This window comes from Ambystoma mexicanum, chromosome 1q (genome assembly GCF_040938575.1).
Source record: "Ambystoma mexicanum isolate Mex_15411 chromosome 1q, UKY_AmexF1_1, whole genome shotgun sequence".
Classification (NCBI taxonomy): Eukaryota; Metazoa; Chordata; class Amphibia; order Caudata; family Ambystomatidae; genus Ambystoma; species Ambystoma mexicanum.
In genome coordinates, this window is record NC_090922.1 from 809,867,376 (window position 1) to 809,881,722 (window position 14,347).

General features: G+C 43.7%; 1 protein-coding gene across 3 annotated transcripts in view; it reads right to left on the bottom strand.

The window, feature by feature from the left end:
* The window catches only part of NPL (N-acetylneuraminate pyruvate lyase), a 643,702-nt gene extending 630,520 nt beyond the window's left edge, over positions 1-13,182 (bottom strand). For 2 of the 3 annotated variants that reach the window (XM_069641412.1, XM_069641411.1), the window contains exon 1: positions 13,046-13,182. The gene's annotated coding sequence lies outside the window, so the exon portion shown is untranslated. The remainder of the gene's footprint in view (positions 1-13,045) is intronic. The other variant, XM_069641413.1, reaches the window with a different exon arrangement.
* Positions 13,183-14,347: the final 1,165 nt, after the last annotated feature.

Consider the following 14,347-nt stretch of genomic DNA (forward strand, 5'->3'; position numbering starts at 1 on the left):
CCAGTCTTCTGCCACACCTGCCTCGAATCCGGAGCTCCTAAAACAAAGAGGAAAGAAAGGGACAAGGTTAGAAAACAAACTTATTTCTATTCCACACCTGATTCTGGGTCCATCTCGTCTCCGGACCTGTAAAGAACATCATTTCTGCACACGCCGCACCTCCAGCTGCAGCGCCGCGCCATTCCACCAGTCTTCACAGCACCCTTCGGGTCGGCGCTGCCTCCATCATTTCTTCGCCGAATTTCGGCACCTAGGAGACAAAAGAAAACCACAAGGTGAGCCGAGGTAACCAACAAATATAATTCTTACCACCATAGACTTACCTGATTTACCACCGGAGGCATCCTTTTGTGACTCTCCATATTTTCACGTGCCGCATCTGTAAAGAGAGACAAAACACACATTTTCCACGTGCAACATTTACCGGACAGCGCCGGGTAATACAGACTCTTACCTGAGCGCCACCAGCTGCCACAAGAGCATCTTTTCACGAGCCAGCTGCAAGACAAGAAAGGAAGGGGGGAACAAGAGTGAACATCGGACATATTGAACTCTATGAACTTAATACTTACTGGTCCTCACCAGGAACCTCAGAGTCCATACTCTCCGGAACTCTCCCGAGCCTTCAAACCAGTGAAGTAACTGGAATCGACGCGCCCCTGCAAATCCACGCAGGATGGAGAGCTCATCTTTCAAGAATATAAGGTGAGATTGCTGTGAGGGCATTTTCGGAGGTGATTAGTTGGGGAGGAATGTGGGGGTGCCATCACTTGAATCCACAAGTGGCTAAATCCATCTCTCCACTTGCAGGAGAATATTTCTACGGGTTAAGCAGACAAGATTAGGAGGGCAGATCCAGTCAGTCATCGCTGCACTACGCATCACGTGGGTGGAGACCGCAGCTGTCCGGGTCCGACCGACGCCCCTGTGGGAGCCAGGTGAGCGTAAAAAGTATCCAGTGACCAGAATTGCCAATCCAGAACTGCCCAGAGAGTTTGCCAGGTGCACTGCCGTGTAGTGACCAGGACTGTTGACTGTCAAAAATCAAAAAAACTAAGAAGTGGCCTATGAGTATCAATTGCCACCCCACCTAAACCCATGCCTATCTTGTCTTTGTCGTTATCCCACTCTCTAAGTCACCCTATCCTTATCCTGACACCTTGTTCAAACTGTCACAATCATTCTTGCAATCAGGCCCTGGATTCCTAGTGTTAGCGCCACGTTTCGCTTCATTTCTGTCTTGCATAGAACCTAAGTCCTTAGCGATATTGTGTTTAAATAAATAAATGTTCCCTTAAGAAAAGGGGTACACTGCGTGAAGGGTTACAACTGCACCGTAACTTTTATATTCACGGGTGGCGTTCCTCTTTTCTTAGCCATTAAATCTAGTTTAAGTAAGATTTGCCTTTCAATTTTAAAACCGATTCCTCTTTTCACTGCTCCATTTTCCTAGAAAACGAACCTCATTCTACCTTCCATAGCTCCCTCAATTTACCAGCTAGAGACTTACTTTCACTTCCATATTGTACCTGTGATCTACAGCTACACCCCAACCACTACAATGGTGTATTTCACCAGTTTTTATTAAAAACCGTTTGGAAACTTTGTAATTCCCGCCTGAAATTACCCAAATGTGTCATTGGCTGCAACATATTTTAAACTTTGCCACTCATTTTCAAACTGTATGCTTTTTGGTAATCCATTATTTGTGATTGTTAGTGTATTTGCATTGTTGCTTTAGCAAGGAATTATAGTTGCTTCAAGGTTTTTCACACACATTATTTAATTGTCCATTTCCGAGTGTCATTTCATCAACATTGCAAGGGGTTTAAAATCTGTTTTTCTCTCTTATTTGGGGAGGGAAGGTCAGATTTGAATTCTGTTTCCTATTTGGCATTCCCGATTACCTGCTGCTTCTGTTTATCCACTCAGAATGTATTATTTGTGGGTTGAAGGAACATTGCAGGGGGAAATTCTAACTTCAGTGCTATTTTACCTAATGCAAAAGTGCTCCTATTCTGCTGTGCTGTACATATGTTCGACTAGTAAGTTAAAGCCAGTGCATTGCTCACATTCTCATTGTTATTATCACCCCACTGGTAATTGCCGCCCCATATTAAAAAAGTGTATGATTTCTTTTGAATTTTAAAATAAATATTATATTTTAAAAACCAGCCTGGTTCATGGTCCATTGTGACCCGGGGTATTTGAAAAGGGGGTGTGATATGAGTGGTGTACCATCTCAATATTGAATCTAATATAAAAAAATAAGCATTTCTGTTGTGCGCTGCATACTAGGTCGAGACCAAGGTGTGCGTCGGCTGATTGAAATCCTTAACGATGCATGGCTTTATATCTAAAATATTCCTTTAGCTCTAAAAATATTATACTGAATTAGTGGGCCTCAAAAAGGCCCAATATGTAAAATGAAATTTAAAAAGGGAGGGTTTATATTTTCTTCAACATATGAACTTCTGCCCGCTCAACGTCTGCAGTTTAAGATGAATAGTAATTTAATTATTGTCACATGTAAACAAAAAAAAATACATCTTTGGTACCATTTCACGAATATTACTCTATGATGCATTAGGACATTTTAATCCTTGCTGTTTTATGATTGCCACTTTATTGTTTTTATAATTTTCTCTCAACTTTCATATGCTGGGTCCAAACTAATTTAAGATAAAGTATGGCGCAAGCTCAGTCAGTCGGCTTTTTCCACCATCATTGTATACATTTACACAATTTTTGAGGTATTGACAATAAAACAAACTTCTCCACTGACAATTTCCTGGTATAATGTTTCCTGAATAAGATATCAAACGTTATTTTTTTCTACAGGAGTACCATTTTCCCAATCCACCTTCCCACTTGTGTAGAGGTCCATAAGACACTTACCCAAAATCCAGCACGGGGACTCCAATTGAAAAACATTTGTGTTGGGTGGGAACAAGATTTAGTATTCCTGCCAAAACTAATAATAAATAAGTGCAAGATCAGCACATACAGGTTTCCTTCTTTACAATTAAAACACACACCAACATTTTTAAAGGCCCTCACCATGCCCCAGATCAGGGATCTATCAGATTTTTTTTTGCCCCCTTTTGTTTTTTAAAGAAAACAGAGGATTTCCTGGTAATATTAACGGGGACATGAACAATGTCAGCATTACCGAAGGGCTACACACAAAAGTACTCTGTGTCATCTCTGCAGAAATCATGGGAAAACCCAAACTACCTCCTTTAAACTGGATGATCACATCATATGTACACTTGTGCAAATGAAAAACACACGCATACTTTCAATAGCACCTTTGTAGAACACCTCAAATATTGGATAATGTTAAAAACAGTAAACAGAACAGCTGAAACAAGTGAAGGAGCAAAGAAAAACATTGGACTTCGATTTCCGAACTCAAAACATAATGGTGGTCTCTTAGGAGGGTGTGTCACGAATTCTCTATTCCCACTGTCACCAGTGGAATATGTTTAGGTCATGTACACACCTGTTCTTGACGCAGTGCTTGCAGATGTTCCACTCGATAGGTGCTAGACCCACTTGTTGAACTGGGCATCATTTAAGTTGTTGTGCCGGTTTGTAAAACTATTTGTGTCTATGTTTTACACTTAAATTGTGAGCTCTCATTAAGGCGAAATCACTCATTTCATGTCGGCCCACCCCACACTTCTGGGAAATGAACAGGCAGTTTTTAAGCAAAACTCAAAATGTGTTGAATAGAATTAAGATTACATTCAAACAAAGGTGATCTCCAGCTTTACACCAAGGAAAACGGCACAATGTTAGAGGTTCAAAAACAATTTGGCAGTAAATCAAAATGTGTATCTGCCCACATGAACCTCTCTAGTACACTCGCAAGCATTAATTTCCATAATCAATTCTAGGCATAAATTATACTATACAAGATACTATTCATTCTAGATACACTACTATTGCTTCTATCGAAGCAACACAAAATAGTTCAATGATAGGCGGCAGTTCTATCGACCAGTCTGTTCACATAACTATTGCAAAATTCTTCAAAAACACTCGATTTTGTCCAATATCAAAGCAGGTATGGTATCAGAGAAACGTTACTTGGATAACGGACCGTTATAGGCACATATTCACATCACTTGGTTCCCACATAGGAGTGTGGCTGAATTCAGAACTAGATCTTATGTGGTTTTGTGATACACAAAATGTGAGAAATATGAATTCGAAAACATTTCCTTAATAAGTGATATGAACATTTGGTTAGACTTAACACTTATTGCAGTAATGCTGTTCTATATATAATGTAGGAATGTAGTACATTTTGGTTTGGACTGTAATTAGGTTAATTTCTGATCAAACATATTATTGGAATATAATAGAAAAATGTTAATGTGTTTATTCCAAAAGCATTTAGTTTTGGAAAGGGAGAGTGGAAATTGAATGTAAATATGAAATAGAACACTTCTTTTAAATGTGGACTTTAGGTGAATGTTATGGTTATAACTAAGACTACATCTTATTAAGTGTGGAGCTGATTTGGGGGAAGATACAAATAGCTTTCTAGAGAGACAAATGTTGCAGGTGGAGACAGCAATATCATTTAATTTCCACTGAGGAAGTTATAGAAATGTCTTTTTGATGCTACAATAATGTAGGGGTTTTAAATGTAATGGCGTGTTCTTAGGTTCAAACCGCCGCCTGTTAATTCACATTTCTTTCTTTTTTTAGGGTTTTTCAACCGAGAAATGAAGATCATTTTACCCTTCCCAGAACGCCTTCTCTCAAGACATAATTCTAAATGTTAAAATAGATGCAGGTAAACTCTGTTGAAAGAGAACCTTGGATTGGCGAAATTATGCATTATTCATTCACGTTACAACTGGTTAAAACTTATGGACTCTGGTCACTAGCGTATCTTGGCCTAAATCTCAACAATAACTGCGATTCCTAATTGTCAATTGTCCAAATGATTTTTCTTTAGATCCAGTTTCTCAAAACATTACAATCTGTGCTTGCTGTTCAGACAGCCAGCAATTTATTTTATCATTGAATGATTGAATGTGTCTTTTTAAATGCCCTTAATTTACATCCAACTCTGCTGACTGGCACGCTTGTGCAACTCTGAATTGTCATCTTATCAGAATACGAAGCCCATTTTTTTCAAGAACCCTCTGCTGTTTCAAAACTACTGGATTCCATGTGTATTCCATTCCGTGCCTCAGCCAGCATCTTGGTGCTGTTGGGAGTCTTTGGCTGCTTCTCTCGTTTAGAGGGCTTGCAAATTCTCCATTGCAGCGTAGGCCCACTTTTGAAGAATACACGTAGCTTCTCACCGCCTAGATAAATGCCCACTCCAAGGCTTCGACCTCCACGCCACTTCACTCTGCCTTTCTCTTCTTTTTTTTTTCCTCAGAATCTCAGGTTCTGGTTGTTATGTTTATCTTGCTCTCCACACATTTTGGTTTTGGTGCTTTGTGGCATAAGCTGCAAATATGCAAAAACATTGTTACTGTAAAGAAAGGAGGAGGAATTCGAACTTTGTATGGGGTTGTCATGGCAACATTGACGCTCAGCGAGTAAATGGCTATAGCACCAGATGGGCCTTCATCCTCTCGCTCACGTCTGCCAGCCTTCTGCTTTTGCCGGGGAGCTGTGTGGTGCTCCGAAGTTGGAGTAAAATAAATGCACAAAACTATATGGCCATTATATTTTGTTTTGTTTGCACCAATCCTTTCTGTTAGTTAAATTTATGTTGGACTATGTCCACTGCGTAGTGATCCCTTTTCAAGCCAAGCTGAAGCTGCAGCCATAGCCATTTGCAGCTTTGCGCTGTTGCCGGCATCCCCAGCGCGATCGTCACCACCACATCTGTAATGCGGCTCTTTGTTACAAAGCACAGTCGCCTGCCCATCACAAAGCACAATTGGCAAGCTCGGTATCAAAGAAAGCTTGGCCCGCTGTTGTTGATTCACTTGCTGCCAGCAAGGAGGAAGCCCTACTTTAGTAACTATCATTGGGTTACCAGTGCCGAGTATATCAGCAAGCGGCATGAAACTCATTCAATTCATTGGTTGCTCCTGAGAAAGTCCCGCCTCTGGACCCTGAAAGTTTCTATTGGCAGGCAGCAAGAACCTCATTAAATTAATTAGTTGTTTCTGAGAAAGTCCTGCCTCCGGACCCGGAAACACCATCTATTTGGCTTCTCTTTTGTGCGCTTATAGTTGTGCTTATGTACATGAAAGGGAGAACACTTGGCTTCTGCCGCCCTCAATCACTGTCAGTCACACACACTCTTGCTGAAGCTCCAGCAAGTCCCCACCAGAGGACCGGACTTTGCACCATGATTTACAAAGTAACAACTTATGCAGTTCCACTCCAGCGTGCGTGCACCTTAGATGCTAGATTGTGCGAGGCAGTTCACTCATCGGAACAAGCATGGGCAGCAGCGCTTCCATTGCTAGTTCAAACTGCAACAACTTAACGGTTGTTCCCAGCTCTGCGGGAGCATCTAAAGCATAACTCCACGTGCAGTACTTTGACAAGTGCCTAAGGGTTTTGTATATCTATGATTTCAATCGATACCCCCCACCCTACCCTCACCCAACCTCTCTAGCCCCACACACCCACTCTCTATACCCCCACACTCTCCACCACCACCCACCCTATCCCCACCGAACTGCCACTCTCTACCCCCACTCACCCTACCCCCAAATTCTTGACCCCCACCTACCCACGCAACCCCCCACTCTTTACCCCACCCACACTACCCCAAAAGGTCTATCCCCATGCACCCACTGTACCCCACCCAACTCTGGTGGGTACCCTACCCCCATCATGTTGTGCGCTTTTGCAAATAAATAAATACCCCCAGCTTTCATGCAGCAATTTGCCATTGCTTGTTTACGCGCTTCTTATCCTAATAAACACATACTCATTCTGTCACTCCTTTGTTGCATTTGTAATGATAAATCTCTAATTTGTTTAGACTGCCGAGCAATGTAAATTGAATGTTATGCTATTCTGGTACTCTCATTCCTTTTGTGATGCCAGATATTCCACCATATCAAGTTATTGTACCCGTGACACAAATTCATCATGGCGCCCAAGTGGTAGTCAACTGGAAGGGGCCCCGTTTATTACAATCGTCCATTGAAACCTCCACCGACTCGCAGACCTAGAGCACCGGTCAGCCTTCCACAGAGTATCAGCTCTGCTTGGCCAGAGAAGCATCCAGCACTAGCAATTGATAAAGCCAACACTACAATCATGACAAGGGTGGACTGGCCTATCTGCCATTCTGCCACTGGCCAAATCAAAATGGACTTTGGATGGCCCTGGGGCCGGTTTTATGAGCCACATTATTATCCATGGAGCTGGGCTAGATTTTTGTAACTGAAGGTGTACTCATTATGTTGCCTGACACTGCCTGCCGCCAGCTTGACGCACAGCAGCAAACAGATTTATTTATAATTAGAATGCACACAGTGACAGTCGGAGAACATCATCAAAGAAACTTTGCTTTGATGATGCATCAATAGCATGAGTCGTGGGGCTGCCAGCACACCAGCCATCCACCGGCTTGGCGCCAAGCAGGCAGCTTCACGTTCTCTTTGAAAACACCAACAATTCATGTTGTGGGGAGTGGGCTCTACATCAAGTTTGCTTTTGCCTGCCTGGGTGGGGGGCAGGGCGGGGCTGACACGGGTATGACTCTTGAGCCTTGTCTTCTCAGGGCAAGGTCAGGGGGCCTGTTGATATGTAACAGTCTGGCAGTGGCAGCTAATAATGCTGAAGACGGGTAGGCCATAATGCCTATTGGTGTGTTGCTGGGTGCCACACACAGCACAATGCGCAGATATTCAAAAGGACGTGTTGATGACAGAGGAGGGAGTAGGCCTCAAGAAAAGCACACCCAACAATGACGCGAGGCTTATTCAAGCTGCCTGGCCCAGCCATAAACTGCAATGGAGAGTCTCTGGAGACAGAATTTGTGCACGTGGGTTACACACAGTAAGTAATAAAATCATAAAATTGAATGGGGCAGCGAGGGTCGGGAGTCGGAGAAGAGGCAGTCACTCTGAACGAGAACAGTCAAGTGAAGTGTCTGTAATTAATTGTTTCTATCTCTGTTAGTCAAGAAAGGGCCAGAGCACTGCCACTCAGTGCGTGTGTATGTCACGGCTGTGCAATCGTGTCAGCATGACTAAGAAACCATGCAACTCAAACCACAAGGGGATGTTTGAGCACAGACAAAAACAAAATCACATTTCCAATCAGACTAAATGAGTGACTTTTGAATGAAGATCAGGTTTTCTGAAACATCTGTTGTAGGCAGCAGCATCCCTCCCATCGATTGCATATGGTGATGGGAGTATGAGATGACAAACTCAATGGTGTTCCTGGCGCTGTATCCGGAGCTGATGCGTAAGCGAGGCGTGTCGTGGTCTGCGTGGGTCATTGCTTGCAACACCTGGCTCAGTGCGGGCTAGACAGCGGTGGAGGGCCGGCCTTTGTAGTAGTCCTAGTCCTTACAAAATTGCACCATGGGAGAGGGGAACACTGAATCCTAAAATGACCCGGTGTACATAAATGTATGTGGAAGATTGCCAATTTGAATGAATGCCAGAACCACACACTTAAATTAGTGTGGACTCGGCCCACATGGAAGAGCTTCCCTGGACAGACCGGGTACAGGGAAAGGTGAAAGCTCCTGTCCTGGTGGCGCATGCAGGGCCTAGGTATACTGGTTGATGTGAGGTTTTCGGAAATAGTATCATTGTGCAGTCTTTCATTCTACTAATTGAAGCGTCGACCTGCTCCAAATTCCCATTCCCCTTTAACCTTTATCTTCCTATCTCCACCCTCCATATTCTATCGGGTCTGGCCCCAAGTATTTAATTGAATCAGATTTCTCATAATGTGGTCCCAGGGGGTGTTAGGGACCTGGCTGTCCATGTTGCTCATCTGTGTGCATAAGGTGTTTATGGTGTAGCTCAGTTGGTTTGTTGGAGGCAGCCCTACTGATGCTCGCTAGTGGGCACTGGGTTTCTGGTCGCAAGTCCGCGACAGTCTGCACTTGTCTATGCATTTTAAGATAGCCTGGGCCCTCGCTTCTTTGGGTTGTTACTCAGTGGGAGGGCTCCACAAATGGAGGAGGTCTGACTACAGTTTAGGCGAATCAGGCGGGACTGGTTCAGAAGTGGTCATCTGCTGCGGCAAAGTCAGGACAGAGTTACCAAATGTGCAGCCTAATGTATAGAACATTAATGCTGCTCTGTGATGCCACTCAGCGAAAGAGAGGTTTACGCTGCTGTCAAATGTGCTAAACTCTTGTCAGTGCTGCTTTGTGTTAAAAGGCATGTGAATGTGATGGTGTTCTGTGGTGAAAACACTCAGTGCTACCCAGTGGTAAAGGCATTTGATGCTACTCAGTGTGTCAGTGTTAAAAAAGCACGGTGAAGGCGGTTAATTGTAAAGGTTTAAATTGGGTGGGCCTGGGAGGGAGTGGTCACGAAACAATATTTAGGTGGCTCCAGTGTCACAATAAATATATGCAGGAAGCTCTATGTTTGTTTCGACCTGGGCTGCCCTGGGTCTATGTTATCATACCTGCTGGCTCCTTCATGCAGTGAGATTGTATGCATTTATGGCACACTTATCAGGTCATGATCGAGCTTCTGTGAAAGCTCCATAAGACTGAAAAACTGCATCCACGCCACACGTCTCTTTTTAACCCATGAGCGAAAGCTCTTATCTTCTAAAAATGTCTATCGACAAGGACAAACCGCTACAGGCCATGCCAAGCTTCATAATTTTTGTTTACAGAAATGGAAATTTCCATTAAACTGTAGTAAATGTTGCTGCATGTATGTGTATTTTGTGCATGCCCATTGACTAGGAGTGTCCAATGCACAGTGCTTCTTGTAAGAGCTGATTTCCTAAGTTCCAGTGTACAATTATAGGACACAGACAATCAATTGTACTTCTGCATCAGGTATAAAGTTTGCACTATATTTTGTCATAGCGTGGTCCTTTCACTCTCAGTCTAAGTTGTTGGCTTTGGAGCTTAGTGTTTGACCTTGCTTCCAAAATTTGCAGCATACAGCTGTCGCGTTCTGTAAGCCCGAGGATTGTATTTCAGAATGTACTATATATCCAGAATATGGGGATTAAGGTAACCAGCAAAACTAATTTAATTTAAAAAAAAAACTATTTACCAGAATGACTTGCACACTGCTTCCTCCTTCCCTTTGCAGGTCAAGGGTGGGTGAAATAAAAAGAACATTTGTGCTGGCAGACGGTTGCATTTGCTGATACCTGAGGCATACGATCATTATTCTCTCTTAAAAGCTCAGTTTTGTTTATTCCAACGTTAGTCACCGTCTTTGGCATCTAAACGCTAGCCCTTATTCCAAACAGCCTGCTTTAATATATATTGGGTGTATGGTTGAATGTACAGATCCCACCTTTTATTGTGCCTGTGCACTTGCACAGCTGAACCCCAATACACAAAATGATATGAAACAATGTTTTCTCCATGCTTCCCTGTGCATTGGGAGTTTTGTTACAGGCCCCTCAGTAAGGGACCTCCCAGAGGCTGTGTATGGTTCAGATTGAGTGGCTGCATTAAGGACCCTTTCTAAAGTTGCATCACGGTCTGTTTTTTTGGGCCATTTGTGTGCCTGGGAGGGAGGCCGAGGGACATAAGGTTTATTGTACCATGTTTCCTTTGAACACGTGTCTTCTGGTGTAGGGCATGTTTGCTCATGGTTTTGAACAGAAACAGGACGTTGTGGAAAGTTAGAGCTTCTCACATCACTTAAGTCTAAATACAGCGATCTAAAGCCAGGTTATCACTAGTGCCAGTTCTGCAGCACGCTGTGTCATACTGGTATGAGCATAACGTGCTGCGCTGAGGACAGGTTTTCCTAATTTTCCAGCCAGCAATCGCACCTCTGTAGTTTAGGTGCATTACCCTGATTTAAGAGGGATGGTTCTCACACTGTAGAATTGGGGATGTGGTAACCGTATTATGGGGATTGTCTGGGCGGCATGAGGTATGTGGTGGCACCATGGTTGTGGTGAAATGTGGAATTGTTAAGTCGTAGCTGAAACTGCATGCATGCAGACATCACCATTTCCTGGCACTTTACCCGCAGGACTAGACAAAACATACAAGCATTGTAAACCCCGGCCCCTGATCCCGTGAGAGATCTATACCTAGACAGACCCAGATGTGGGGTTCATGCATGCTATGCTTAGATTAAATGCTTCTGTCTGAACATGGATTTATCAAACTATCATGCTGTCTCGACTAAGGGCTTGGTGATGAAGCTGCCCTTTGGTATCAGCTGTGATTCAAGAATGCTGCAGAGCCCATCATTGCACTCTACTTGAGTGCAATCTCGCCTGTTGACCCATGCACAATAATTTAGCTTCAACTGCTATTTTCCAATATAACAATGGGGTAGGAATTACAGAGAGTGAGGAAGGAAAGAAATAAGGAGGAATGGTAGAAGAGACAAAAACAAGGAGGGTAGAAGGATGGGGGAAACGTTAAGAGGAAAGATGCTAGGGAGACAGGAAGGAAACAATGTGAGAGAGGAAGGAAAGGTGCCCATGAAATATAGTAGAAAGAATGGAAGGGGAAGCAAGAAAAAAGGAACAAAAGAAAAAAGAAAATCAAGAGGAAGGGAGGGATAAGGGAGTGATGGATGATGGCAGGGAAGAAGGAAGGAACTGCTTGCTCCTCGAGGCTTACTCCAGTAATACAGACCAGCAGGTTGAGTGCTTGCTATGCATGATCTGCAGGTAGCAGGTTAAAATCCTGGCAAAGCCAACTCAGTCTTTCATTAATCAGAGATTGATAAGTGAGTACCAACTGCTTCGGTTGTGAATGATTGTATGTAAATATGTGCCAGGTACAGTGATTTGGCAAACAAACATTTAAATAAATGCCAGGGCCATGGAAAATGAATGTTACTCGTTTTCTCAAGTGTTTACACAAAACATTACATGCAACAAACACCATTAACCCTCCATAAGTAGCATTTTCTGTAAAATTGTGAATTGACCTGATTCACGGATGAGGGTTTGAGGGACACTTTTTTTGAGGTGTCCGGGCCCATTTCTTGTCCCAGTCCGACCCTGAATCGTGCACATTATCTGCCGGTACACCACGGTGGTGATTTGGCACAGTATGGAAGCTCCATAACATAACTAGACTGTCAGGCACAGGTAAGGGATAGGCAAACATGTTCTTGCCATGTCATCCAAGTTGTTCATGCTCGCATAAATCAGGTTATCAAAATACACTATTGTTGAAATGCGTACCAATCCAGAATGTGTGTATGGTATGCATGAACTGACAATTTTCATACAATGGCAAAAAACAGCATGCAAATCTGAATACCAAGACAAGAGCACCAGGAATGCTATGTCAGTTACCGTCTAGTGCTATAAATAAAATGGGAAAAGCAACATTACAAGTACCAGAATGCAAGGACTAAACCAGGATTGCATAATCAATTCACGGAAGATATATGCAGAATTGAGAACTCAGTGTACCTGTGTGGGCTCTAATCACTTGCATGCTCTAAACATTATGATTGGCTGAGAGGATGTCAATAACAACCTTCGTGTGCTAATCGGGTGTAATAAACATCCTGTTAAGTTACTTCGCCTCATTCTACCAATCAATCTAACCATATGGCGCCCCACCAGTCTGAACGCATCTTCCTATTGCACAACTCCAGTGGTTCGCGAAGCGCCACGCTCAGCCTTCAACACTAGGGCTGGCTTTTTCATTACATCCTGGCCGCGCTGCCAGTCCAAATGCTACACTCCGGGACTACAGTGTCTTCTCTACACTACTGCCGGCTCCTGCCTGCTCGGCCGCTCCCCTACCTGCAGACGCCAGAACACCACCTGAATGGAGGTGCATGTGCCGGCTCTGCTGTCAATTCCTCGTTTCTCCCGGCAAGCAGTGCCCCGTCCTTTCTTGCCGCGGACTCCCCTGTCTCTGTGTTCGCCGTTCCATTTGCGGACTCACCTGCCCGTTCAGGCCTTGCGCTGCCGGCTTCAGGGCTTCCCAGAGCTATCTGCCTCACTCGGCGCGCTCCCGCTCTTCTCCCCGGGAAGCTGTTGGAGGAGCAACTGGTTTGATGCAGAGTGCTGTTTCTGCAGAAGTGCACATGACTCGCGGAACTGCATGTCACCTGACCTCTGTGGCTCTCAGCATGCTGGGATGTGTCGTTTCGTGTTCCCACTTGTCGCATGCACAGACAGTGTATTGCTCATCGTCGCATCGACTCGTGCCCCACCCAGACCCTTTCACCCCGAGTTACTTAGAAACCCAAGCTTTCTAAGTAACTTTCGGAAATGTTTGTGGGCCAGACATTGCACAGATTTCAAAGCTTGCAATTGTAAAGCATTAATATGAATGGAAATCATTCAATTTATTGTATAAAACAGTTCTGTCATTCCAAAAAATGTAAACATATGTACATCTCTTTACCCAAATACTTGACTATCTCTATAATTCATGTTTACGAGTTTTCCTATAAATATTATTATATCAACTTTTGTAATCCCATCTTTATTTTCCACATCAGCAGCACACAAAACAGTATCGCAGCATTTATGGCCTTCCATCCTAATCCTTCAATGTCTGTATCGAATATTTCGGATAAAACTGCAGTAAGACTGACACCATACTGTAGTGGTCCGATGATCACTGGACACGATCAGCTATTAGCGTGGGCTTTATTTACAGGGATAACAAACAGAGTTTTTACAATACGAAGCACAAGGCCACTGTTAGGCCGGATAGCCTAGCGCAGGGGTGCACAACTAGTTTTGCCAGAGGGCCAAATGTACCTTACAAGCTATCTCCCGGGGGCGGATTGTTTGTGTGGGGTAGCCGGGCGGGGCACGTGGTGAATTTACGACCCCCCTCAGACATTCATAGTAAGTATGTGGGGGAACAAATGGGCATTTTGAGGTGTACTTCTAGTCTTTATTGCTATTTGTGCTTTCAATTCTGTAGTACACGTTATTAACAAGCCAGAAGAAAAACTGATTTGGCCCTGGGCTTCAACATGTTATCAATAGTGTGAGAACAAAATCATCCCCGCACTCCAGCATCAATAACCTAACAGAACTGGCTGTCCTGTAGGTGAAAAAGAGATGTGCAGATGTGGCTAATGAGTGATCTGCCCACATTAATGACTACATGACTCCACACGCCACCACAAAACACCTCTGCTTTCAAAAGTACTGCCACAAAAGACTTCAATACCCACTATCAACATTGCTTTGTCACCGGGGCAATAAATGAATGTTCTCTTTACAA